Source organism: Chlorocebus sabaeus, chromosome 4 (genome assembly GCF_047675955.1).
Source record: "Chlorocebus sabaeus isolate Y175 chromosome 4, mChlSab1.0.hap1, whole genome shotgun sequence".
Lineage (NCBI taxonomy): Eukaryota > Metazoa > Chordata > Mammalia > Primates > Cercopithecidae > Chlorocebus > Chlorocebus sabaeus.
In genome coordinates, this window is record NC_132907.1 from 22,777,722 (window position 1) to 22,805,501 (window position 27,780).

A 27,780-nucleotide genomic window follows, 5' to 3' on the forward strand; every position below is an offset into this window, starting at 1 on the left:
TTACCACCTGTTAAATGGGCATAATAATACCAAACTCAGAGTTTATGGGGGGATCATTTAATCAAATATTTACTGAGACCAAATATGGGTGAGGCACTGGACACAGAATGACGAATACAAAGACCGTTCCTTCACTTATGAAGTATATCTTCTGGTGAAACATAAGAAATAACATAAAAACTGTATTAGCACAATACTTTGAAATAAAGGGTGCTGAATAGACAGCACTTTCATTACTATTTGCCATTGTTAATATTTCCATTTGAGCTTTCATGCCTAGGAGATAGGAGTTTCACAATGGCAAGGCAAGGAACTGTATTCATTTTGTGCATAGCTAAATAGCACATAGTAGGCAATCACAAAATATTTGCTGAATGGATGAGTCCAAATGTTTCGCATAGTTTCTAACAAGCTTAGTTCCTGCCTAAGTAAACATGTTTTGGATTGCAAATGCATATGTTCCCAATGTGTTGCAGAGGGCTGATTTGTTAAAATATTTGCCTCTGAAATATTCGCCTTAAAATATTTCTATACACATACACCTATGTACATATTTATACTTAACTACCCAGTTCAGCAATTGATGAGCTATATCTTCCCTGAGCTCTAGTAAGCTCTACAACTAGGCAGAATCCCCAGCTCAAACTTAGATGTGCTCTCAGTGAGTGTGCCCTCCACGTGAGCTCCAGAGTTGAGAGTGTTCTGTAATGTGTGTGGTTCCCTCCACTGTGACCTCTCTCTAGTCATTCATTTTGTGTTCTGGGGGAAGAGTTCTGACCCCACATGAGTGACAAAAGAGGCACAAGTTCTGGAGCCATAGCTGCCACATTGAAGCAAAGAGTATTCTACTAGATGGTGAAATGCAAGTTTTGTGGAAGCCCAAGTTGCCTTCAGGGCAACGGGTGGTAGAAGTGGAAAGAAAAGAACAGTCTGGTAAAAGTCATTAGACATTTTACAAGCAAAATATCACAGCAGTTGGGGGTCTGAATAATTGTAGACCTGGTCTTCAGAGACCATGGCCAGAGGCATGCCACACCTTCAAGAGATTTGAAGCAATGAAAGGATCATTACAGATGGACGAGAAAAATCTCTCGCCATAGGTATGATGCTCTAGTGGGCAATATAGTGTTGATTGCTTACTGCTCCAGCATTTTGGAATACAACCCCATTTCTCAAATCCTTAGTTGAGAAAAGACTCATGTTAGCTTAAACCAGGAAAGAATTTACTCAATAATGCTTCCCAAAACCCAAGGGCAAGCATGCAGTGAATCTCAAAATAAACTAGAATCTGAGAGACACAGATTCTGAATCTTCTATCTCTCATCTTAAAAGGTCTTGTTTCTTCTCTTTTTATACTTTGGCTTCCTCTGCTTCCCTGGACACACCTTTGAAAATATAACCAATAATGATGTCTATCCCCCTGGAGAAGACTAGATCTCTCTCCACTTCATTCCCTCTTCCTAAGAAATATTCCTACTGGCGCAACCTGACCCAGTGACTATTGGGCCCAACCTGGGCCCATTGACTGTGGCCAGGCTTGATTCATATCTTACAACCATGGCCACCAGGCACCATGGTGGGGGATGAAGGGAGAGCAGTTTCCAAAAAAGGCTAGGGTTAGGATGAGGTAAGTTGCTGGACACATAATCCAATAGGTTTTCAGTATGGTTCCTGATTAAGGACATGGCCTGTAAAATATACCAGATCTTCCGTAGGCCCTTAGTTGGATATAAATACAAGTCAAAGTAGACAGAAGGGGGCCTCATGGTTCGAGATCTGGGTTTGTGTTGCTGCTTTGTGGCCTGAGGCATAGTCCCCTCTCTGGACATCTGTTTCCTCTTCTGAAACATGAAATTGCATTAAGCCAGTTCTACATAAATATCAAAAACCTTATTAAAATTCTAATGTTTATAACTCATTGACAATAAGACTACTCAGGTTAAACTTAATTAGAAATGGTCTTTATCTTTTATTGAAGTTATAACAACTGACGTTTCAGGTGAGAAGTTCTGATGGGGTGATATTAATGTCTCTGAATACTAAAAGTTAGCGAGAGTAAATTCATGACTAACTCATCAATGCAGTTTTGTGGACAAACTCCTGCAAAATAGAATCCATTCAGGGGTGAATAATAATAACAATAATAGCTACCATGTTCTTAGCCAGCAATAGCATTGGCTGTCTGCCAGGCTCTGTGCTAAGACTTCATTTAGTTGTCACAGTAATACTGTAAGGTACATACTATTTTTAATCCCTGTTTTACAGATTTAAGAAAACTGAGCTTTGGCTTAGAAAGGCTGTCCAGTAAGAATGTGGCTGGACCAAGTTTCAAACCCATTTCTATTGAAAAAGGTTGAAAACAATTGCATTAGCTGATCTCTGCCTCTTAAACTAAATGTGATGAAATTAATAAATTATACAATTATACAATGATGTGTGTGTGTATTATATACTTTTCTTTCATCTCTGATACACCACACATTCAATGCATGTGTCAGAAAGGTATAGGTGTATATTAATGTTTAAATATTACCTATTCCCTTGTCTGAAAAGCATGACAGTGTTTCAATCACAGAGCCAGGCGCATGCAGGGAATTTTGCAAGCACAAGCTCAACTATATGAGAGTGCAAAGTTAAGTTTTTATTGGCCTGAGTATGGTGATTCAAGCCTTGATGTTTTACTACTTGGGCCATGTGGTCTGGGAGGTGCTGTTGTAGGGTGTGGGGGTCTGTGACTGCTCACGTGTGCACACGTGTGTGTGTGCATGGCTGGGTGTTTTCCAGAGTGGAACAAGAAGGATTAACTTTCAGCGTTTGGCTCACCCTAACCTATAGCAGATGGGCACTGGCTTTAAGTTCTCATAAAGTCAACCCTAGAGACTTGTTAAATAATTTATCCTCAACTTTGGAAGAGCAAAGGAAATAAGGTGATTAAGAAAAATGGAAAGCCACATGATAATGTGCCATTGATGGAGTGGGGTTGTCTTTCACTGTGGTACATGGTGAATGTAGCAGCGAATGAATTTGGAAAGTAGTGGGGAGAGAGTCAGACCTGGTTGGGGGAGCCCTTGGAGCAGACAGCTCCTGACTTTATCCCCAGCAGCTGCAGCAGAGAAAGTGAGAAAACCTCCATTCTTTACCCAGGGAATGGCCCCAACTTTAAGACATATTGAACCATGCTAATTTTAAGGCCTCCCAATATAACCATTTTATTTCATCCAGCTGTGGGGCCTGACTTTGGACTGGAAAGGACAGCCAGCAAAAGAGGTAGGCCAGAGCTGGAAAAATAAATCCACAGGATGCCTGTCAGTACCTGGTTTTAAGTTGGGGGTGTGGGAGCTGTAGCAAAGTCACATGGGTGATTTAACATAGACCACCACCTCCTGCTGGCTTTCAATGACCTCCTTTCCTGTTCCCCACTGTCAGCAGCTGGAGAAGTAAAAGTCCTTCAAGCTTCAGTCATGAAGCTCTCCTACTTTCAGTACCTTTTGATAAGATGACATAAGCATAGCTCACTCATTAAACAGTCACTCATCCATTGAAGCAACTTTAAGGAGGCAGGGCTAGTCAGGATCCATGGTTGCAAACAACACGCTATTTCTAGTTAATTTAAGCAGAAAAGGAAATTATTGGAAGGAGATGGAATAACTTGCAAAACCGAGAATGTGCACAGAGAACCAAGCTTGGGCAATGTCCAGGTGCCAAGGGAGTCCAGGTGCTAGAAACACAGCCAAGGTCATGCCACAGAAGGGTCTGGATGTCGCTGCAACTGCCCCTGAAATCCCCACCAGTAAGCAATCTTAAGATGTTGCTGGTACCGCCAGAATTTTAAGTACCCCATATTTCCCTGTATCACCTGCTTCAGATTTAAAATCCAGGGCAGTGGCATCCAACCCCACTCGCCAGGGGCCAGGTTAGTTAGGTTACCTTTTGTGGTAAGCCTTACCTTCAACATGTCTTGGGGTGGCCTAGAGGTGTAGTTCAGATGCTGGAAAGGCAAAACTGCTAAATATTCACAACAGAGCTTTCTCTAAAATTGAGAATTTCTTCTTTCCAGAGAAAGATAAGGAAAGATGACCGGACATAGAGGTTCATGCATATAATTCCAGCACTTTGGGAGGCCAAGGCAGGCAGATCACTTGAGGCCAGGAGTTTGAGACCAGCCTGGCCAACATGGTGAAACCCCATCTCTACTAAAAATACAAAAATTAGCCAGGTGTGGTGGCATTTGCTTGTAATCACAGCTACTCAGGAGGCTGAGGCACAGGAATCACTTGAACCTGGGAGGTGGAGGTTGCAGTGAGCTGAGATCAAGCCACCGCACTCCAGCCTGGGCGATGCAGCAAAACTTCATCTCAAAACAAAAAAAAAGAGGAGTTCCTCTTAATACACTGTTGATGGGAATGTAAATTAGTATAGTCATTATGGAAAACTATGGAGGTTCTTAAAAATTAAAATATAGCTATCATATAATCCAGTGATCCTACTACTGGATATTTATCCAAAGGAAATGAAAACAATACGTCAAAGAGACACCTGCACTCCCAAGTTTATTGCAGCACTATTTACGATAGCCAAGATAAAGAATCAACTTCCGCATCCATCAACAGATGGATGGATAAAAAATGTGGTGTATCTATAGTACGGAATACTACTTAGTCATAAAAAATAATGAAATCCTGTCTTTTGCAGCAACATGGATGAACCTCATGTTAAGTGAAAGAAGTCAGGCACAGAAAGACAAATACCATATAATGTCACTCATGGAATCTTAAAAAGTTGATCTCATAGAAATACAGACTAGAATAGTGGTTACCAGAGCTTAGGAGTATAATAGGGAGGGGATGATGGGAAGAGATTGATCAAGTACAAAATTACAGTTAGATAGGAGAAATTTTGGTGTTCTATAGCACAGATGGGTGACTGTAGTAAACAATAGTATACTGTATATTTTAAAATAGAAGAGAGGATTCCAAATGTTCCCACCACAAAGAATTGATTAATGTTTGAGGTGATGGATATGCTTAACTACTATGATTTGATCATTACACAATGTATGTATGTATTGAAACATCACACTGTATCCCATAAATAGGTACAATTATCATGTGTCAATTAGAAACAAAATAACTTTAGCTGGGTGTAGTGGCATACACCTGTAATCCCAGCTACTCAGGAGGCTTAGGTGGAAGGATTGCTTGAACCCAGGAGTTCCAGATCAGTCTGAGCAACATAGTAACACCCTATCTCAAAAACAAAATTAACAAAAAGCTGAAATAATTTTTTAAAATTTTTTTAAAAAGAATAAGTTCCCAATATCATAATGCACTTAAAGACTAATTCATACAGATGGTTTGCATTTCATACCCTCCATGAGGTTTAGATTTCTCTGACCTAAGTTCAAAGGAGAATTTGTTCTGATGTTCCTTGTCCAAGGAAAGTTAATGTGAAGGTCTCCTGACACCTGCAGAGATGGGCCTTGTTGCTGTGACAGCCTTTGAAAGAGGGAAGGATGCAAGAGGTGGAAGCATTATACGCCTGTAAAATAATGGTCCACTCCTTACAAGTACCCTGAACGATTTGATCCTATGAAGAAAATAATCAAGGATTTGTTTCTTTAATTCCTCACAAGGTATGGCATGAGTTAGGCTGGAGAGTTACAGGCAGAGCCCAGGTGCGGTCTGTTTGGCCTCTCTACTCAACAGGTATTGATACCAAATCTACGTCGGCCAAGATAGGCCCTCAGATCCACTCCTTCCACCACTTTACAGGGCAGTAATTCCCAGGTGTTTGCCAGGTTCATGTCATCCATTACTATCTTCTGGGAAGCGCTGAGGAGATAGGGGACAGAAACTGCCCTAGGAATTGGAGACTCTGCCCCAGGTGAGAAATGTGATTCTGGGTACAACACCAGGCCTTTCTGGGCCTTGAATTTAGGGGTGAAAGAAAAAACCTTGCAGTTTTAAAATTAATCAAAGGACTGTGGATTTTTAAAATACAAAGTAGCTTCAGCAGTGGCTAAAAACCTTGGTAGCCCGAAAGGGAATAAGGGGACTCTGAGAGCATTATCCTTTGAGGCTCAAAGTGTCTTGTCTCTAGGATAAATACAGATTTGTTCCCAATTGTTGGAGTGTTCTGACGTGACAAGCACCCAGTGCTGCTCACTTGAGGGTAATTAAATTTGTGGAGGCATTTCTTCTCGCTCAGCCAAAGGACCTAATATATCATAAGATGGTCCTTATAAAATAAGCATGCCAAATGCCCTGATTTAATAACAAAGATGAAAATCCAATGGGATCTACTGAAACAAGGAAGCTTCATGTATGACTAAGTGCAGGATGAAGGGAGGGTAGGCACAGTTCATTGGTCTGAAGATCATGGAGGACAATAAGCAAGAGCAGCTCCCCTTCCTCACCATCCACACCCCTACATTGCCACTAAGCCCCTCAAAGTTAGACCATCAACTTGTTTAGGAATACTCCCAGGATCGACAAATGGATGTGATTCTATCAAGAACATCTGTCTCCTTATCTTTAGCAGGGGCTCTGGTGTTTGTTCAGCATTGTGACAAATCATTGGATGATTGACTCAAGTATTCAATTTGTCCTGTAGCAAGAGCCAATTTCTCTGAGTCCTTTTTTGAACTGTTTTAAGAAAACAGTGGCAGAAAAACTTAGTATTTCAACCCATACTCGTGTTTGGCAGAACCTGTCCTTTGAATCACTCAAGGCTTTTCCCCAGGGCAAGAAATTCAGGGTTCTCCTCTTTGGAAACTGGATGACGGGGAGTAGGTCAGGGAGTCAGGGCTGGGAGCAGGCAGAAGCAGACCCTCCCGCTGGCGTCTGGAGACACTTTCTCGTTGGTCAGGGGTCATCATGAGCTTACCCCAGCAGTGATGCTATCATCCCTATACCCATGGATCTCTTGGACCAGTACTTATTTTAGATGCTCCATCCCTTGAACTCATTAAAAAAAAAAAAAATCTTGTAGTTATACATATTTACTTTTGGTTTGAAGAGCAGGGCTACTACTTGTTCTGGTGGCAGGCTCTTTGTTCTATTCCCCTTCTCATGTTAATTATTAGACATTACTTGTGTAAAAATATTGGTAGGGGTTCAGTTTCTACTGATACAGCAGACTACCTATTCTGAAAAACATTCCTACTACAAAATACCTGGAAATGCTAGGGAAAATGCAACAAACAAGAAAGTTGGGGAAATCCCAAGCTACCAAAAATGGAGAGGGAAATAGAAACCCGAGTGGTAAGCAGGTGTTGAGGCCATGCTGTCCTGAGGGTGTTGTACAATTTGGGTGCCCTTGGGTTTTAACTATGCAGGAGACAGGGTCTGTGCCAGGTGGGGAGGTGAAACTGAGATCTGTCAAAACCTGGGACTTTTGAAGTCAAAGCACAGATTAAAGGGGAAAACGGTGTATTGAAAAAGGGAGAGGACAAGAAAACATGAATGACTATATGGATTTTGAGTGGTGAAAAAAGGACTTTCTGGAAAATTTGCAGCCTTGTGCTTGTCATTCTTTGGTTTTGAGGTCTGAATTTACAGCACCTGCATGATTGAAAATGCCCCAAGTAGAGAAGGGCTCTGGGACATTTGGCTGGAACCAGTGCAAATCCTGTGAAGAATGGAATCACCTCTAAGCCCTAGAGTTTCATTAAAAAAAAATCGGAGACAAAAAACAATTAGTGTTAGTGAAAGCAAGAGACACAGATTGTTATTTAGGCTGCCCTATGAGCCACCCCACTCCAGAACTGTAAGCAAGAAATATTTGTTGTTTGTAAGCCACCCAGTCTGTGGCATTTTGTTGTAACAGACTAAGACATTTGCTTTATATAAAATGGCCAATATCGTACTTTCTTTGCTCAAACTTTATCTGGATAATATCTTATATGTGACTAGCAACATACAGTCTATAAAGCCCTTTTACATACATTAATCTCATTCTCCATGATCCTATTAGTAGAATTAGATAAATTGAACCCATTCTGCTACTGAAAAAACCTGAGGGTTAGAGAGGCTGAGTGTTTAACCCTATTAGTAGTAAACGATAGAGCAAAAAATCAGTAGGTCTTTAAGTCTGAGTGCTGTGACCTTTCCAATCTGGCAGCCCACTTCATTCATAGACAAGCAACGTTTTTAGAGACTAGGTCTTGTTCTGTTGCCCAGCTGGAGAGCAGTGGTGTGATCTTGGCTCACTACAGCCTCTGCCTTCTAGGCTCAAGTGATCCTCATGCCTCAGCCTTCCAGGTAACTGGGACTACAGGCATATGCCACTACACCCTGATAGTTTTTAAATTATTTTTTTTGGCCATGTGTGGTGGCTCACGCCTGTAATCCCAGGACTTTGGGAGGCCAAGGTGGGTGGATCACAAGGTCAGGAGATCGAGACAATCCTGGCTAACACGGTGAAATCCCGTCTCTACTAAAAATACAAATTTTTTTTTTTTTTTTTTTTTTTTTGTGGAGACAAGGTCTCACTATATTGCCCAGGCTGGTCTTAAGCTTGTGAACTTAAGCAATCTGCCCACCTTGGCATCCCAAAATGCTGGATTATAGGCTGGGTGACAAGCAACCTATATTGAGCTAGGACCGAGGGCTGGGGATACTGTACTGCTTGGGATGCTTACTGTGTCATGGGAGATCATACAAGAGCCAGCAGGGGGATAAGTAGTAAAGCTAAGAAGCCTTGTGGGGGCAGGTAGGAGAGACACCTAACCCAGAATTGGGAGGCTTGTAAAAGACTTCTCAAGACCCAGATCTCTCATGCCATCCTCTTCCAACGTAAGCCATAGCAGCTCCTCCAGACCTCTCTGAAAGCACCCCAGGCCAAAAATGACCTCTTCATTCTCCCAATAACTTCTGTCTCCACTTATTTTAATCCAGGCACAGGAATTCTGGTGTTCTGATTTCAGAAAGCCACAAAGACCAAGGACTCTCCTGGAGGGTGTTGATTCGCACTGCTATAAGTTGCTGCAGGGACCTACAGATGCTGAAATGGAAGGATGACCAGAGGGGAGAGGAGGAGAGAACTGCAAAAGAAAGGATTGACTGTGACAGGGAGGCACGACTTTGCCCGCCCTTCCTTCTCTCATTCTCAGGTCAGACTCTTCAAGCAGCACAAGGGGCTGTGGGGTCAACTTGTAATCTGCTCTCTGATTGGAGGAGAAAATGTGGAAAAATTTGCAGAATAAAGGAAATTTGTCTTGGGTGCCCTCTTTCTCCCCTTTCTGGATCTTTCTATCCACTATACACTGAGTGAAGCTATTTTGCAGACCAAATAGGTTAGGGCTATACTAGAGAGCTAGAAGAGGCTAAGGGGCTGGAGAATAGAGGAAGTTAGAGAGGCATAGAGGGCTCATCTCCTTCCCCATCCCACCAAACCACCCCGAGAAAACACCAGAACCATTCTCCAGTCCAACTTCTGTAGACCTCCAGTTCTGCCCGGAACTCACCTCCAGAGAACTAGGAAGGCAGGAGGAAAAGAGGGGAGGAAAAGTTCCACTACAGTATAATTTTTAAGTAAATATTTTTAATAAAACCCTTTAAATATATCTCAGTGTTCCAGTTTAAATCATCTCTTAAAACTGAAATTTAGGTGATAAAATTATCACTGAACTAAGTCCTTCCATTTTCCATAAGGCAATTTCTTTTAGGGTTACAGGGTTTTAAGTTATAGGATGTTTTCAGCACTGCTTGCAGTTAAAACACAATTTTATTTGACAGCTTGAAAAACATTTCATATAGTTCAAATATTATTCAAAGAAGTCTGTGGAATGAGTGAGTGTTAGGAAAGGCTGGGGCGGTGGGGCAAGGGAAAAAGGAAGTCTCCACAGATGCCTCTGAGAAATCTGGAAAAACATGAGTGGGACAGGGTAGCACAGACCTTTAGAGGTAGAAGGAGTTGCCTGAGAGAGAGAGAAGCCTTCTGAGAAAAGAAGGTACAGCCCATGGGAGCTGAAGCCAAGTCCTAGCCGTCAAGAGGGAAGAGCCATTCTAGGCACAGCCCTGAGCTCTGCTCCTAGTGGAGCCTACTGGACTCGGTGTGGGAGGACAATGTGACCAGGAAATAAAAAAGAAGAGGTTTTTCTCCTCAACTCTGGACAATAAAGGGGCTCAGGCAGTCCTGCTGTGAGAGCACTCCAACCGAGTGGGACACAGAATGAAGCATAAGACAACACACGGTGCCACGAAGCATGCTTGTGGGGTGGAGGGCATGACCTGGCAGGGGAAAATGAAGGGGCCCAGTAGGAGGCGGCAGAGTTTGGTAACACCCATTGACACAGACCAAAATATTGAAGGAGCACTTCACAGAGCCCTTTCTGGACAAGTGGGAGCAAGAGGTGGTGGAATTGGGGTAATGACTGTTTATGTACCCTTAGGCTTGGGAGGCCTTGGAGACACACCTCACTGTATGCCTCTAGTCCTGCCTCCAACCACTGTCGCCTGACTTTTTCATAGGGATGGCAGGCAAGCCTCAGAAGAATATTATCCTTAACCCTCTGCACCTAAATCTTTCCTGCCTCTAAGCTCCTGCCTCTAATGCCCTATTCCATTCCGTGCTCTCCCATGGGAAAGAGCTCTCACCCAAGCCGACTTTATCAGAATCGCACACACACTCAAAGCTTATGAATATACAGATTATAAATTGATTCAAACCAAAAGTTCTTTAAGGGCATTGTATTATCAGTGCCCTTAACAATGGGGAAAGATCATATCTGCATAGAGATGTTGTGTTTAAACCCACTGTTACACACATCTCATTCGGTCTACATAACAAGCCAGTGAGGTAAGCATGGAGTGTGAAAGCCTGAAATAAAACTAAATGTAAGTACAGCCGGGTAGTTGAAAATCCCTTTGTCTGGGGGTCTCAAGCTCCCTCTGACAACTACCAGCTTCTTAGCTGAGCCAGCCTCACTCCTCCTGTGGGCCAAACTGAGTAGTGATGTGAGATCTTATCAGTTCTGAAAGGGAAAGAAGTTAAATTCTCGTGGCCTTCTGGAGAGGATCAAGTGTTTTGCCTTCTACCTAGAGAGTCGATTCTTCTTGACAAGGGGATGAACTCATGAGCTAATGTAAGGAACCAGTCCTTACAGACTCGGTGTGTTTTGAATTGTGTTTGTGAGGTTTGTTTTAAGATGTGTCTACCTGCCACGGTGACATATGCCAGTGCATCTGTGCTGAGGCAGCCCTTTTAAGAAAATTCCTCCTGAAAAGGGCCTTAAAATGTGGCAGCTAGCCTTTGGCCTTACATTGAAGACACACCTCACTGTATGCCTCTAGTCCTGCCTGCAACCTCTGTCGCCTGACTTTTTCACAGGGATGGCAGGCAAGCCTCAGAAGAATATTATCCTTAACCCTCTGCACCTAAATCTTTCCTGAAGTGAGATGGGTCGAATTCCACAATCTCTAATATCCCTTCCTTGCACATTAATTCTGTAATGCAATGGAGCTGAGTCTTCGTGAGACTTCCCAGGAAGGGTCCCTTTGGGCAAAGAATGAGATGCTGAAAACCTCAGGAAGCCCGGAGATTGACTTACCTATCTGTTGTAGTCACCAGAATTTCTCCTCCTACTGCAACCCCATTTATTAAATGCCTTTCAGTGTCAATGGGCTGTGATAGGGGGACCCATTTTGTGGTTTTGGAGCTCTAGTCGTGACTTCCTTTCACAGGCTTGGCTGCATCTCTCATCCATTCACTCAGTACCCATTTCTTTTTTTCTTTTTTTGAGTCTTGCTCTGTCACCCAGGCTGGAGTGCAATGGCGCCATCTCAGCTCACTGCAACCTCCACCTCTCAGATTCAAGCAATTCTGCCTCAGCCTCCCAAGTATCTGGGATTAGAGGTGCCTGCCACCATGCCCAGCTAATTTTTTTGTATTTTTAGTAGAGACAGGGTTTTGCCATGTTGGTCAGGCTGGTCTCAAACTCCTGACCTCAGGTGATCCACCCACCTTGGCCTCCCAAAGTGCTGGGATTACAGGCATGAATGCCTGGCCTCAGTGCCATTTCTTGGAGTAACTGTGTCCCATGCACCAACTACTACTAACTAAATACTAATATTTCATGTGTGTCAAATGGCAGCTACTGTGCTAAACATTTTACATATGGCATCTCCAACTCTTCCCAATAATCTACAAGACGGTTATTATTAATATCCCCCATTTAATAGGTGAGAAAACAGAGGCTGAGGGAACTTGGAAGAAACACAGGAACAAGGGTCCCACATTAGACAGTCTGACTCCAGAGATCAAGAGCTTGGCTGCTCTTGATCCACTGTATGGGCTCTGGGAAATCCAAGGTGTGTAAAACATGGTCCCTACTCTCATGAACTCATGATTTAGAGGAGGCAGAATTGTAAAATAAGCATAATGAAATATAAGTGTTATCCTAAAGGAATGTGCCCTTAATACAGCATGGGAGGCAGGATCTGCCTACCTGGCTGGGATGGATGAAAATTGGGGAAGATGATTGGTGATCAGAGGAAACCGACTTTCCAAGCTGAGACACAAACTTCATTTCCTCTCATATTTTCTCCAATAGAGACATAACAGACAATCATTTAAGCTTTAACAGACTCACATCCTTTGTAGCACAAGTGAACCCTCATGGCAAGACAGTCATGAGCCACTCCCAAGAACTTGGAAATGAAGAATTTGTAAGATCTTGCCCCTGGTGAGAGAAAGGATCAGATATAAGAATTCAAATGAAAATACACAATGTCCACATGACTCTGACTCCCTTGCAGGGCAAAGTCTATCTGAAAATGTTAACATAGCTACACAAGGGACACTCAGGCCAGAGAAGGACAGCTGTCTGCCATGCTTGATGATCTCAGACTGAAGGTTACTGCTGCCCCATTTAGCACCGCTTAGGAGAGAAGATGCCCTTTGAAGGCAAAGCTAGAATCCCAATGCGTTTACATACATCTGGCTGTCAATTCCTGAGGATGATGTTAAACATTCCCATTGTAGAATAAACTCCCCTGTTTCTGATCCCATAACTTTGCTTCCCTGGCCCTTGTCTATAAGGAAAGAGTGCTTTGGCCAGCCAATCTGTATGCAGGCTTAGGCCTGACAATGATATTTCTAAGTGCAAAATAATAAATTGGCCTTCTAGCTATATACACCAGCTATGTGAGAAACCTGAGGCCCAGAGAGGTACTACAAATTCTCAAGAATTCATTTTGTAACCCTTCTTAAGCTATCATATCAACGTAAGATATCACCACAGCCAGCTCTCCCATTTCACCCCTCCACTAGATTGCACAGAGCCCCTGTCTATATAAACAATTTGATTTTAACATATTTATTAAACATTCATAGGCTTATGTGATATACTGTGATTTATTAATGGAGATTTGGAAAAAAGTAGAAAAGAGGCTCTTATGCATTTGCTTATCATTCAATAAGTGCAGGTGAAGATTCTTGATAGTATCCAGACGCCATCTCTTCCTGCTCAAGTCTAGGGACTAAACCATCTCCTTATGTTCTTTATTGTCAAATGCACTGTTTCTGGCTAATTTCATGTCTGCCACCACAAGAAAGAGGTAGCACTGCCGTTATTACTGACAGTGCTGTGACTTCGGAACCTGTTTGTATTGAAACAATATAGATCTGCTCGCCTCTGCAGTTCCCTAGAGGTGTTGATGTAACATCGTTTACCTCTTTCTCCATGACACTGCATCATTCATCAAGCAGTTTGTAAATACTGGCTTTTGGCGACACTCTCAAATGTTGTTACTGGGTGTCATTAATGATGATCACAAATGTAGAAAAATGTGAACAATTCATTTTCTGGTCATGTTAATTTTGCCATTTAGAATTTTGTAGCATGAATGTAGAATAGCACATCTCCCAAGAAGAGCCTTTCTTAAACTCTTTAGGCCATATGACATTTCAATATTGACTGTACTCTTGCCTTCCACGTGCCTCCATCAGTAGTGAAGTTGAGTAAAGGGCCCTGGGAAGCTAGAATACTGGTCTATTCAAACAAAGGATGTCCACTTATCTGGTAGAAATTAAGATCCATCAGGGAGGGCATGTGGTTAACACATCTTTCTGAGACAAGAGAGGATATTAATTGGAAAGGTCCATTAGCATCATGGAATAAAGGCCCTCCCTGCAGGCCCTATAGAAACAGGAGTAACCATGCCTAGAAGACTTCCTGACATGTGGCACAGAGCCTGTGGTGCAGTGGGATGACTGTCTGGGGTGCCAGCAGGAAACTTGCTGCTACCCTTGCCACCTTGGGGTGAAATCCTTTTAGACTACGCAGATATCCTATTTCTCATTAAAACTTTAATTCTCTAGTTTTAGTATCCACTGATAGTTTTATAAATCTATTATTTTTCTCTGTTAATTGGCATTCAAGCTAAAGAAGGGCTTTTCCTTTTTACCAATTGTTTATCTACTTACATCAGTATGGTATGGAATCGAGAGTTTTATTTTATTCACTCGGTTAGAGTGTACTATGATCACTTATTTTGAGCCCAAATTGTCCCAGATTTAAGAAACAAGGATTTTTCATAAAATGTCTTACTCTAAGAAGCTGTGTGACCTGGAGCAGGTCATTTTGCTTTTTGAATCCCATTTTCTCACTTTGCATAATGAGAGAGTTGCACTAGAAAATCTTTCTTTTTCTATGTGTAGGTCTAAAAGAACCAAGATTCATCGTTTTACCTCTCTTCCTTTCCTGAAAAGGCTTTTAAAACGTGTTGGTTTTTGTTTTGTGAGTATTTTTTACTTGCATTTAAAAGAATCATTCAAATAGGCCATAATAGTGGTTACTTAGTCTAAAGCAACACATGACTAATTCATTTATTTCCTAACATGGGGGGAAGGAGGCGTAGAGCATGGCCTTTTGTATCAAAAAGGATGGAATAACTTGACGACCCCTGACCTCAGCAGGTAATATTTGCTGCTTCCTCTGACAATAGCCCTTCTCAGTTGGGCCATTGTTCTGAAAACTAATGGCCAGAGAGGAAGCAATTCTCACCCACCTCGTAATCTTCCCTCATCTCCCCCATAGTTTATTTCCTTACCTACTGAGATGCCCAACATCTAAAATGCGGAGATTCTCTTTCACTTACATGACTTTATGACCTGGACAGATTTGATTGTGTTCATGAGAATGGGCAGGATGATTGGTGATTTGGAGAGGAAGAAGTTGCATGTGAGTTCTATTGTGTGTTTCCCACTGACTCTTAGGGGCAAGCACAACTGCATGGTTAGGGTGTTATGTATGTTGTGTATATGTGCAAACATCCTCAAACACAGGTTCTGGAAGAAACATCATTTAATAACTCAAATTTTTCATTTCTGCTTATTTAAAAATTTTAGATACTCTGGAATGTCCATTGCTATTTAATTGAGCTATAAGTTTATTCTTTCTTCGCAGTGCTGATGAAACTATCAGGAACATTTTGAAATTAGAACCAAGGCCAAGGGAACAAAAGTAACAAAAATGAGGAGCATTTACATGATGTGTTTTAAAAGGGTTTCCTTTAGTCACTTACTGTCATGTATTTCTGGCAGTTTTGCATTCTCATTATTCTAACTCAAAGCCAAGTCAATAATAGAACAGACCAAATGGAAAGAGTTTGTTCTTTTTGTTCTAAATATTTCTATCAGCTTCCTAGTACAATATTAATCTCATGGTCAAAATAGGTCTCACCTCACCTTTCCAAAGGCTACAATTTGGGTAAGATTATGTATAGACCCTTAACAGTATTTCCAGGCAAAAATAAGCCCACTACAAATTTTCCTTCAACCAGATTCCCTACTATTTAAAAATACAGATATTTTATGTTTGCTAACATCTCTAGTCATCTCTTTCTTTGAGGAATTCCACAGAGAAAGTCTACGTTGACCTAAATATCAGTTCTTCAGAGTTTAGAGTGACCCCACTACAAAGCAGAAACCGAAACCACATCTTAAAAGGTTAAGAAGAGAGCAAACAGTTTCTACTCCACTTACTCAGCATATTTGTGCCGCAGATCTGGTTGTGCCGGCAATCTGCAATCAACTTTTTGAATGAAGAAGTTTCTAGAGTGTAATGACCCTGAGGAAATGAGTTATTCTTGTTACCAATCGGAGACAGTTGCCATTCATACTAGAGAAGAAAGCAGATCTACTGCAGGGCATGAAATTAAAATTTCCAGGTAGCAGCAAGTAATTGATACCGTGGGGTGACCTTTGCCCACGGCAGCCAATTTCAATCTGTAGACAACAGCAATAGGACCCACTACCCTCAGTGACCCCTACAAGCTGAGCCCGAAAAACAACACGCTCGAGTAACTTCGATGTCTTTCTCATAAATACTCCCCATTTTCCTTAGCTTTGTTCTCTCAGGCTTTGTTGTAATTCAGATGTCCCTAATGGTCTCATACATTTTTTATGAAATTATTAATTTATCCACCTGAGACACTAAGTGGGAATCAGATTTATCAACTTACTCTGTAGTTCAGGGTTTGAGTTATTTGTTTTTAGACACACAACATTGCTTTTTCTGGGTTTTTGGATCCTACCTTTAAACATTTTATCATCAGAATAACTTTTGGAAAATAGAAAAAGCCCAAATAAGCCACATCAGTTTTGGTTGTTTGTTGTTGTTGTTGTTGTTGTTTTTCCCCTGTACTGACTACTCATTTATATATTCAAAAATTAATTGGTTTCTTCTGGAGTGTGGCAGAGCATCTATCACCAAGAATGAATTTTAGGATGAGTATTGAATTTATTTAAATAACAGGTTACAATGGGAAAGGCAACCAACAGAAAATAAATCATGTGCCTGTCTTTTGGAATTGCTGAAAAACAAAATCATTCTAGAAATTCACTCCTTAACCTATCGCTAGTCCTGAAATTCTTGACATTGGGTATGCAATAACTTCTAAATTAGGATTATTTGGTTCAAAGCTCCAGACCTTTCTAAATGCCTTAGGTAAGGAAAGTGTACTGAAAGTCCTAATGTAACAATTTTGGGACATAAATTATGTTACAGCAAAGAGCAGACCAAAAGATCACAGTTCCTTGAGCCAATTTAGATTTTAATCAGATTTTTCATCCCAACTTTAATTAAAGTGTTTGACTTAGAAAAATGACTATTAGTAAAACTGACTGCCAGTAAAGCAAAAAAGAAAAATTAATTGGAAAAAAATGTACCCTGACTGCTATGAAGATTCATAGCATATGTTATAGAAGAGAGTGGAAGAATGCTTTAATGAACTAGTATAACATATAGTAGTATTTCTCTTCCTAGACATATAGAAAATTATGTCATATTTTTCTCCTTAGATGCTGACATAAGTGAAAATAACAGAAAACGCCTTTTTAAAAAATTCAAAATCCAACAATAACCTCTAAATTATAGGCTGTAGTTTGTCATTAACTTCTTCTGCCAGGTTTGATTAGGCTAATTCCCATTGCTATGAATCAGTCAACTAATATTTGTTGAATCTTTACTTGCCTGGGCACTAGGAGGATTATTGAAGTATCAAACATAGTCCTGCTCTTGGAGAGCTTATAGTCATATTGAGGAAAAAATGGGAAAAGGCTAAGGCAGTCAGATCTCAAGCCTGAGAAACTGGGTGGTACATCCTTGCCATAAAAGTTGAGATAAGGGAGCATGTCCCTGGTTACATTAACTCCTCAAGCATCTATGAGGGTGAGAGATTGAGAGACGGACAGGATTTGGACAGGTGCAGAAGAGGTAAGAGTTGTTCCAATGGGGAGGGGACAGTTGGGCAGGCTTAGGCAGGGGATGAGGAGCCAAGCCTGACCAAAATGGAGAGTTTGTATGGGGTAGCAGAGCACAGGAGTTAGGCTGAACAGGACCTTATGCACCAGACCAGAGGCATTGATGTCAGATATGATGTACCTAATATGTAAGTGTTATTGCTGTCTATGCTTTGTGCATTTACATTCTTTCTCTGCTGTATTGCCTCTTTCCTATGGGCCCTTGGGGTCTAGTGGTAAGAGGATGCAATTTTTAAAAAGAGCAGCCTGGTGGTCTTATGCAGATTGCATTGTCTGAAGGAGACTGACAGCAGTGAGGCCATGGCCATGGTCAGTGTCCTGTCTGGCGTGAGGAGGCCTATTTGGACTGGGATTGATGCAACAATGAGGGATGCAAAAAGGAGAACCCAGATCACCTTCATTCAACAAACAGTACTGAAATCTTTTATGGGCTAGTCCTGGAGATTTAGAAAAACATAATGAGTATGACTTGATGAGGAAGGGGCAACTCATGGTCAGGTTGGCTCCAACCAACAAAAACACAATGCCAGGACTCTAGGAAGCACAGATGTATGCTCTGTGATGCCAGGCTTGAGATGGCACAGACTGGCATGGGAGGCAGATGTGGTAAGCAAGCCTTCACTCAGTAGATTACATTTAGCTGGGCTTTGAAGGATAAGTCTAATTTTGCCAGACAGAGAAGAAAAGGAGTGGATGGAAATCAATTAAACTCAAGGCAACAAAGTAAAGACAGAAATTTAAGATTTGAAATAAAGGACCAGTACTGTCTTCTATGACTCATTTCTGGAATTTTCTAAAGGGAGTGGGGAGGAGAAGGGATTACATTGGGGGTATCCAATCTCTTGCCTTTCCTGAGCCATATTGAAAGAATTGTCTGGGGCCACACATAAAATACACTAATAATAACTAATGAGCTAAAAAACAAAAACAAAAAACTGCTAATGTTTTAAGAAAGTTTATGAATTTGTGTTGGGCCACATTCAAAGCTGTCCCGGGCCATGGGCCATGTATTGGACAAGCTTGTACTACATACTTCAGCAAACCAAAACATATAGAGATAAAAAGAAATACGACCTAGAATTGTCTGGGAAATTTTAGGATATATTTTTACAGGGATTCCCTGGGGAAAGAGAGGGACAAGCCTAGGCAAAGTTGAGTGCTTTGTAGGAAGTATAATCACAGGAAAGCAAGAGTGAGAGTATATTAGTCTTTTCACAACTGCTATAAAGAACTGCCTGAAACTGGGTAATTGATAAAGAAAAGAGGTTTAATTGACTCACAGTTCTGCATGGCTGGGGAGGCCTCAGGAAACTTACAATCATGGTGGAAGAGAAATCAGGGTTGTCTTACGTGGCAACAGGAAAGAGAGTGAGCAAAGGGAGAAGAGCCCTTTATAAAACCATCAGCTCTCATGAGAACTCATTCCCTATTACAAGAACAGCATGGGGGAAACTGCCCCTATGATCTAATCACCTCCCACCAGGTCCCTCCCTCAACACCTGGGGATTACAGTTCAAGATAAGATTTGAGTGGGGACACAAAGTATGACCATATCAGAGAGGAAGGGAAGTAAAGAAAGAATGGAAACAGGAAGCCAATGCAAGGATGTGAGTGATGGCTTCGGCCACTGTGCCACAATAAGCCACAAAGTGACAGCCAGTTGCTTCACAGGTGCAGATGTCTCTGGACAAGCTTGTATGGAAAGCCATACTTCAGAACAATGCATCAGAAGGATAAATGGAGAGAAAGCCTGCTGATTCCCTCTTGTCTTCTCTTTCCCATTTACCAACATGAACCCCATGGAAGTTAATCCTCCTGTAGTTCTGGGTTGGTCACCTGGCCCCTTTTGGCAGCAGACCTCTGGGGGAAGCAGACCCTGTAGGTCTGCTATGGAGTGGCCTTTTATGAGATCAGAAGTGAGGGAAGAGCTGAAGACAACACAGGAGGAACCTTGAGGTTCTGCACAGAATCCTTCCTCTCTCAACTGCTGGCCAAGGGGACAGGTGAGGCCAGGAGAATCTGAGGCAGCCCATAGGACGCATCTTACATGTGATGTATTATTACTACAAGTATATCTCATAATAATTGTGGTCAATGCTTTCTTCTCAAGAAATTTCCAGACCCATTGTTTCTTTTGATTTCTCCATTCTGTATCCTTATTGTGCCTCATTCTTAAGCTGTTCTGTAACAAAGGCAACAAGAGGCAAGAAAGAGAAAACTCATGTTGGTGAATGCTGTCACTTAGAAGTTCACTGGCAAAACTGGTTAAGCAAGATAAAGGTGAATAAAGACAGTTGGCATTAAATTGAAGGATGGGGGAGAAGTAAGTTCCTGATGATGTTTGCTTAAGCTTGGTTTTCAGAAAAATCTTTTCTTTTCATGGAGGAGGTGGAGGGGATTGTGCTGAGTGTGTCCATTTCCCTGAAACTTGATCCTCTACTCAGAAGAAGGGCAGGAAGCGGGGGCAAGATTGACTAAGAAGAAACACATCAGCAATGTGAAATACAAATGTTAAATCTATGTCATGGGGAAATCGTGCACGAGGCAGCCCAAAGATGTCTAGGGCTGAAATAACAACTATTTTCTATCACAGCCTCATCTGACAAATTTCTAAATCTTAAAACAACTTTAGGAGCAACACTTTGAAACAAAAGAGATGAAAACAAAACAATGCTTTGAGTTTATATATATAAATGGTCTAGGTAACAACTGGCCCAAAAAAGCGATCACAAGCCTTCCCTGGAAGATTGCTCTTAAACTTGGAAATTATGCTATTATCACCAATTGACTGGAAGCTTCAGGTCCATCTGAACTGTGACTCTGCTGGTCGGCTCCTAATTAACCTCTGTCCTGCTGACTGTATAATTCAGCAGGGGCCTGCAGACTCTCCGCTTTTAAGTTAACTGAGGCCATCTGCTCATTCAAGCTAATCCTGATAGTGCCTTAACAGGAATGAAAAGGAAAAGATTAGATGTACCTGGAGCTACAAATGAGAAAGCTGTGTGGGTGGAAAAAGAGGAACCATTATTTTCCCCTTTTGTCTGTTTGAGGCCCCTATTTTTTATGCTGTGCAGTGTAACTAATTAGAAGAAAGAACTCTGAATGCTCCTTCTTATCATGCTTGTAGTCAAACAACCAATTTGATTAATTTTTTTGTCTAAACAGATTTGGTATCGTATGAAATTTTTACCTGATATTTATACCCTTTTTCAAAATCCAATCATTCTCATACAACCTTTACACTCCTTGATATGTCTCTCGATTACTTTTAAATGGACTTACTTTGAAGAAAGAAAATAGCTATTTTAGCCTTGTTGAAGCAACAATATTGTGGAATTACAATTTTAATGGGCTTTGTATATGTATGAGTTTGTGCATGTCATCTTTAAAATTTACAATCTCATATCATCCAATCTTTTAGATGCTTGGAGAATAATAAAGTATGGATGTGACACTTTTCAATTAGAGCACTGAAACAATAAAATGGAACCACAGCATCACATTCTACACTTCTGCACATATACAGGACTCTAAACCGGTTGGTTGGTTTGTTTTTAAAAGGGAAACCATGCAATAATTGCCACCTGTCATGAATTTTAATATTTCTATATGCCAAGAAGCACTCTCTATATAAATCTCTATATATATATTTTATATAAGTTCTATTCTTCTAGTAAACCTATGAATAACCAATAAAAAAAAGTCCTGTACTGTATAAAATCATCCCATGTTCTATAGTCTGTGACAGGGTTCAACTGGATTTTTTGATTGGCTAATATGGAGGGAGTAGAAGAGAGCTCTTTGATGTGTGGCCTCAGTCCAAAGGGTTTATATCACTGAATCCCCAGCCTTACTATTCCTCATTCCTTGGAGATCCAATTGAGACAGAAGAGTTCCCTTGAACCCCTTACGGGACTTGCAGCAGGGGTGTGGCTCATTTACCCAGCCACCCTTTGCTCAAACCCCTCCCTGGTGGGAGGGGGAGCATGCGAGTGAGTGGGTGCAGGAGCTGGGGCAAGTGCTTTTAGGCTCCAACCCCATGGCAATGCCTAGGGTGTGTTACAATTAATGTTCCTTTAGCAGTTGCTGTCCACAGAGAGCTAAGTGTTAACCAGCTCAATAAAGAGTCAGGGTGACAGCCTTTTATACCCTGCCTTCTTGGTACCCAGGTTCTTGTCCAGCATTCAGGAAGAATCAGGTCACATGGATTTGAAGGATACGTAGATTTTGAGTGGTGGAGGTGTGGCTCTCAGCAGGATAGGGATTTGAAAGAGGATGGAGTGGGAAGATAATCTTCCCCTGGAGTTCAGCCGTCCTGGGCTGAATTCCTCTCCAACTGTCCCCAGCCGAATTCCTCTCCACATTCAGACACGTCTTCCCTCCTTCTCTGCCACACCACTCTGCTCCTTTGCCAGTGGAGTTTGGGGTTTTTATGGGCACAGGATCAGGGGTGGGGCAGGCTAGGGTGGTTTTGTAAAAAAGCAACATTTGGGTGGGAAAACAGGGATAACTGTTCTAATTTAGCGCCACAGTTTCCAGGCTTGAGGGTGGGTCTTTGCCAGGGAACTGCTCTCTTCTACCCAGGTATTTCCCTGCCTCCTGTCTGTATCGGAATCACTGAGCATGGCACACTGGGGATGTTGTACAGATAAATCAGAACAACCTGGGTAGACATGGCCCAGACAAAACTCACATTTCCTTCCACTTCTCTCTGTTGGGAAGTTTGCCCTATTTCACTCTCTTGAAAGACTGATCTGTAGACAATCTAGATTCATATCAGGTAGGTAGATAAATAAGAGTGCATAAAAATAAACTATGCTTTAGACTCAGGGCAAGAAAATAAAATGAGTTCCACTTTGAGGATGGTGGAATGAGAAGCTCCATGGAACCATACCCTAGCAAAACAACCTGAACTAGTGAAAACTGTCTGTAAAGCAACCATTTAAAGTCTCTGGAAATTGTTGTTGGGTCATACAGCAAATTAAGAAATATTAAGCAAGAGTCTGCGGCACTTCAGCCATAATTCCGCTCTCTAAGCTCCACTCTGGGTGGGTGCAGCCAAGAAGCAGCAGCTCCCTCTTCCCTCAGCTCCAACTCAAGGGATACAGTGTTTCACCAAGAGGCAGTAGCCACCAGCGTATCTCATCTCTTTTAGCTCCAAGGTACTAAATTTCTGGCAAATGCAGCCAAAAGTTTGCCCTCTTCCTTCCCACAACCCCTACTCATAAGGCAGAGGTTCTGCTTCAGGCATGGCAATCCAAGGATACTGGAGCCCTAATTTCTCTGGCCTCAGCTTGCTCATAGGATGGAGATTTCATGCTGGGAAGGGCAAGCTAAGAAGACTAGAGGCCACTGCCCCTGCCCCACACTCTGCTCATAAGGCAGGTGTATCACCCTCATCCTATTTCTAGAGCAGTAGCTCAGAGAGCTCAGAAATTTTACCCAAGAGAGAAGGGAGACCACAAAAACAGAGACCTCTGAAGCTCTCCCCAAAGAAACTGACTTTATTTGAAGCAGAGTGAGAAGTTCAAGCCTAAGGATTGAACTTAGGAAAACAATGGATATTTTGGTGGCAAGCAACTAAAAACCAGTTGGTAGCTCTGAGAGCAGCCAACTAAATTGCGGGCCTAAGTTTACCAGAGAGAAGAAGGGAAAGAAGTAGTTGAGCAAAGCCTTCCTAGGGTTAGAACAAACCTCAAAACTCCAAGGGGACTAGATATATTAATAGGATCAGACTGTGGCGCAATTTATGCCCCAGGCATGCTCAAAAACAATAGTGCAGTTGGCCAGCAATTAGAGGAAACTGTCAGCTGAGTGGGATACAGATATTTTCATAGATCAGGAAACAGATATTTTCATAGATCAGGAAACAAGACAGAGCCCTGCTTAACCTACTGTCATCCTAGGCTTACCCTGTGCGTGACCAAGTCTCTACCCTCTAAGAAAAAACATTATAAGCTTCACATTTAGTGGGAAATATATTTCACTAAAATGGACCAGCCCAAGAAACAAGCAGACAACATCAAAAACAAGCCCCCAAAAAGGGAAAGGCAATTGGTATCCAAAGTTGCTACAGCATATTACCTAAAATGTCCAATTTTCATCAAAAATGTATGAGACGTGAAAGAAAAACCTAAGTGTGACCCATGCACAGGGAGCAAAGCAAGCAACAGAAACTCCTCGTGAGAGGGAGATGTTGAATTTCACAGAAGAAATGCTTCAATACACCACAGGAAACCTCGCTTTTAAATGTCAATGTAGGTATAATGACAATGTCTCCTTAAATACAGAATATTAATAAAGAGATAAAAATAACTTTAAAAGTATAAATTATTTAAAATTATTTTGTAAGGGTAATCTGTCTTTTCTGACCCATTTATTCAGTCATTTATTTATATCAGTATGGACTCATGGATATTTAACACTTTGTATTATGATCCAACACTGTTTTATTTTATTGCTCTAATTTTTCCAGCTTTGGCCTTTGGGAGCTATTTCAGTTGGCTCCTAGATCCCTTTGATATGCCCCTATGAATGTAGGGTTTGGTAAGTTTTACACCTGTTTTTGTTGTTGTTTGTTTTATTAAGCACTTCTCTTCTTTCTGGCACTACAAGATGCCCCAGGCTCATCTCATATTTCCTGTCCCAGTCCTAAAATCAGCCATTTTTCTAAGGACCCCTGGATCTTTTGATTGGAGAATGTTCTTAGAAGCTATGATCACAGCACTTGCTTTGCTTTGGTGCTTCTTTTTAAAGTGATGAAAATGTTCTAAAATTGTGGGGATGGTCACACAACTCTGAATATGCTAAAAAGCACTGAATTGTACCCTCTAAGTGGGAAAATTGGCATGTGAATCTCAACAATGTTCTTATAAAAAGGGAAAAAAGAATCTGAGAGTGTACCCTATTTCACAAAGCAAAGGGAAAAATATATAGACAAAACGTGTACATAATAATCAATCTTTTGCCAGTTAGAACCAAGCATGTGGCCCCAAGGTGGCCATCAGGAATACATTCACATTTGGAATATCATCGATATACCAGGAATTTCTGCCTACAAATAAAAGTCTTAAAAACTTTTTAGAGAAAGTTAGGACAGGATGTGGTATCTCGCACCTGTAATCCCAGTGCTTTGGGAGGCCAAGGCAGGGGTGGGGGGATCACTTGAGGCCAGGAATTCAAGGCCAGCCTGGGCAAACATAATGAGATCCCCATCTCTACAAAAAGTTAATATAAGCCAGGCATGGTGTCACATACCTGTAGTCCCAGTTAAGAGGCTGAGGTGAAAGGATTGCTTGAGCCCAGGAGTCAGAGGCTACAATAAGCTATAATCATGTCATGGCACTCCAGCCTGAGTGACAAAGCGAGACCCTGTCTGGGGGTGGGGGGCGGGGGGGAAGAAAAAACAATTAGGGTGTCCCAAATAATTCAAATTATATATTTTCTTAGGGCATTGGGGAATCTTATATGTGGCATTATTTAATTAGAGCTCTGAAACAATAGACTGGAAAGAACAATAGATCAAAAACTCCTACATTCCTGGAAATACTTGGGAGTCTAAACTAGCTTATTCATCTTTTATGGGAAACATTGCAGTGGTTTCTAGGCAGCTGCTATGAACTTTTAAAGCTTTCTGGCTGGCAAGAAGCCCCCTCCACTTACTGTACTGAAACAAAGACCTAGGGCCATATTGTACTTCTAAAGCTGTTAGAAAACGTCAGGCTAAACAGGTGTAAGTGTTGCTTGTTTCCCGAATGCACTCAGAAGCCCAGTACTCCCCTGTGCCTTGGGTGGGAGACTATTCATTGGTATGGAAAAGTGCAGAGGAAAGAAAGAGATGATTCCGAACCAGGTAGTTGTGTAGCCATCTCTGGTGTATATTATCACAGTTCTCAGATGCCCTACTGACCTCTATTCTTGTCCTCAGTTTATAACTTGTTCAAGAGCCTATGCATATTCTTGACTAAATGAATATATGCATAGATATAAGCATAATTATGTATAAAGAATTAGCTAAGAACATATGCAAACACATACAAATGTGGTAAGAGACTGTAATATAATGATTAAGGGTATCTCCTTAGAGTTAAACTTAGTAGATCCGAAACCTGGCTCTTCATATACCAGCATGGGACCATGTACTTCCTACATCTGTGCCTTTAGTTTCCTCATCTATAAATGGGGAAGAAAATAATGCCTCCCTCTGGAATCATTATAACCATTACATGAAATACCGAGTAAAGTGTTTGACATACAGCAAACATACGATGTTAGCATTATGTGTGTCTACTTATTCATTGGTGATAGAATCCACAGGATCCATTTCAATTGTATATGCTATGCCTAGAGAAAAACACTTCTGAGATAATCTCTTCATTGCTTAATATTTCCTCTAAAGAGTATTTTTAAAAAATATTCACTTCATTCTGATTACAAAAGTCAGTCATACTCAAGCTGGGCACGGTGGCTTGTGTCTCTAATTCCAGAGACTTGGGAGGCTGAGGCAGGAGGATCCCTTGAGGCCAGGAGTTTGAGACCAGCTTGGGCAACACAGCGAGACCTTGTCTTTACAAAATTTTGTTAAAGTTAGCCAGCATGGTGGTGCATGCTTGTTGTTCCAGTTACTCAGGAGGCCGAGGCTGAGGATCACTTGAGCCCAGGAGATTGAGGCTGCGGTGAGCTAAGATCACACCGTTGCACTCCAGCCTGGGTGACAGAACCAGATCCTGTCTCAAAAATAATAGTAATAGTAAAGTCAATCATGCTCAAAGAGAACACTTGGAAATAAAAGATTTAAGGTGGCTGTGCACGGTGGCTCAAGCTTGTAACCCCAGCACTTTGGGAGGCCGAGTTAGTCAGATCACAAGGTCAGGAGATCGAGACCAACCTGGCTAACACGGTGAAACCTTGTCTCTACTAAAAGTACAAAAACATTATCTGAGTGTGGTGGCACATGCCTGTAGTCCCAGCTACACAGGAGGCTGAGGCAGGAGAATTGCTTGAAACCAGGAGGTGGAGGTTGCAGTGAGCCGAGATTGCCCCACTGCACTCCAGCCTGGGCAACAGAGTGAGACTCCATCTCAAAAAAGAAATCAATAAATAAAGACTTAACGAAAACTAAAATTACCATTATTCTATCAGTCAAGCATAAGTAATAAAAATTCACATTTTATGTATTCTTTCCTATATTTTTTCTATACATTTTAACCTGCTTGGGATCATACTATTTATATAGTTTGTAGGTCTTCTTTGTACAGAGGATTATGAAATTATTTATAAGCTTCTCATTAGATATGACGTATTGACCACACTTGTTCATATCCTCTCCCTTCTAAAACCCATTTAAAATGAGAATAAAGGAGTTTAAAACATACAATTATAGGGACAAAGAATTAGAGATGGACAACAGCAAGTAAGACTGCATACATTTTTAGGAGCTCATGGAGAAGCGATGTTAAGATTTTTCAGAGCAGAGGGTACAACCCCAAGGTCTGCAGTGGTAGACAGCCCAAGAATGACTATTTCACCCTACAGAACTCAGGAAGGCCCAGGCAGCAGGTATTACTGAGGGTTGCAATAAGATGCAGAACCAAATGCAGGAGGACTGGTTCATGTCTTATCGTGAAACTAGCTGGATTCTCAGCCCCCTCCTCTCCCGCAGGAAACCTGAAGTTTAGTCTCTAAATAAATTGAACCAAAGAAAATCTGGACTCAGAGAAACCAAACACAGAAGAGAAGGAGGAGAAAGAAACCTGGACATAAATTCAGGAGAATTAAGTGAAATTCTAGGTATGAATTAGAAGAACCCTCCCTAGCTCTTTTCCTTCTGCTTCAAAATGCTAACGACTAAATCTATACTCCCCGCCCCCTGCAAAAACAAATAAAAAATGTCCCTGGAGAAAACTTCAGATACTGATATTTGATGGTCTCCCAACAACAACAACAACAACAAAAGAAGCCATCTTGTTACCACATAATCTCCAGTTAAGGAATGACGTGTCTAGCATACACACA

The 27,780-nt window shown here is 41.5% G+C and overlaps 1 long non-coding RNA gene across 1 annotated transcript in view; it reads left to right on the plus strand.

Annotated features, from left to right (window-relative positions):
* The window catches only part of LOC140711565 (uncharacterized), a 68,651-nt gene that overhangs the window by 6,677 nt on the left and 34,194 nt on the right, over positions 1–27,780 (plus strand). Inside the window, exon 2 of the long non-coding RNA XR_012092842.1 lies at positions 12,183–12,311. This is a non-coding gene — a long non-coding RNA (uncharacterized lncRNA). The remainder of the gene's footprint in view (positions 1–12,182; positions 12,312–27,780) is intronic.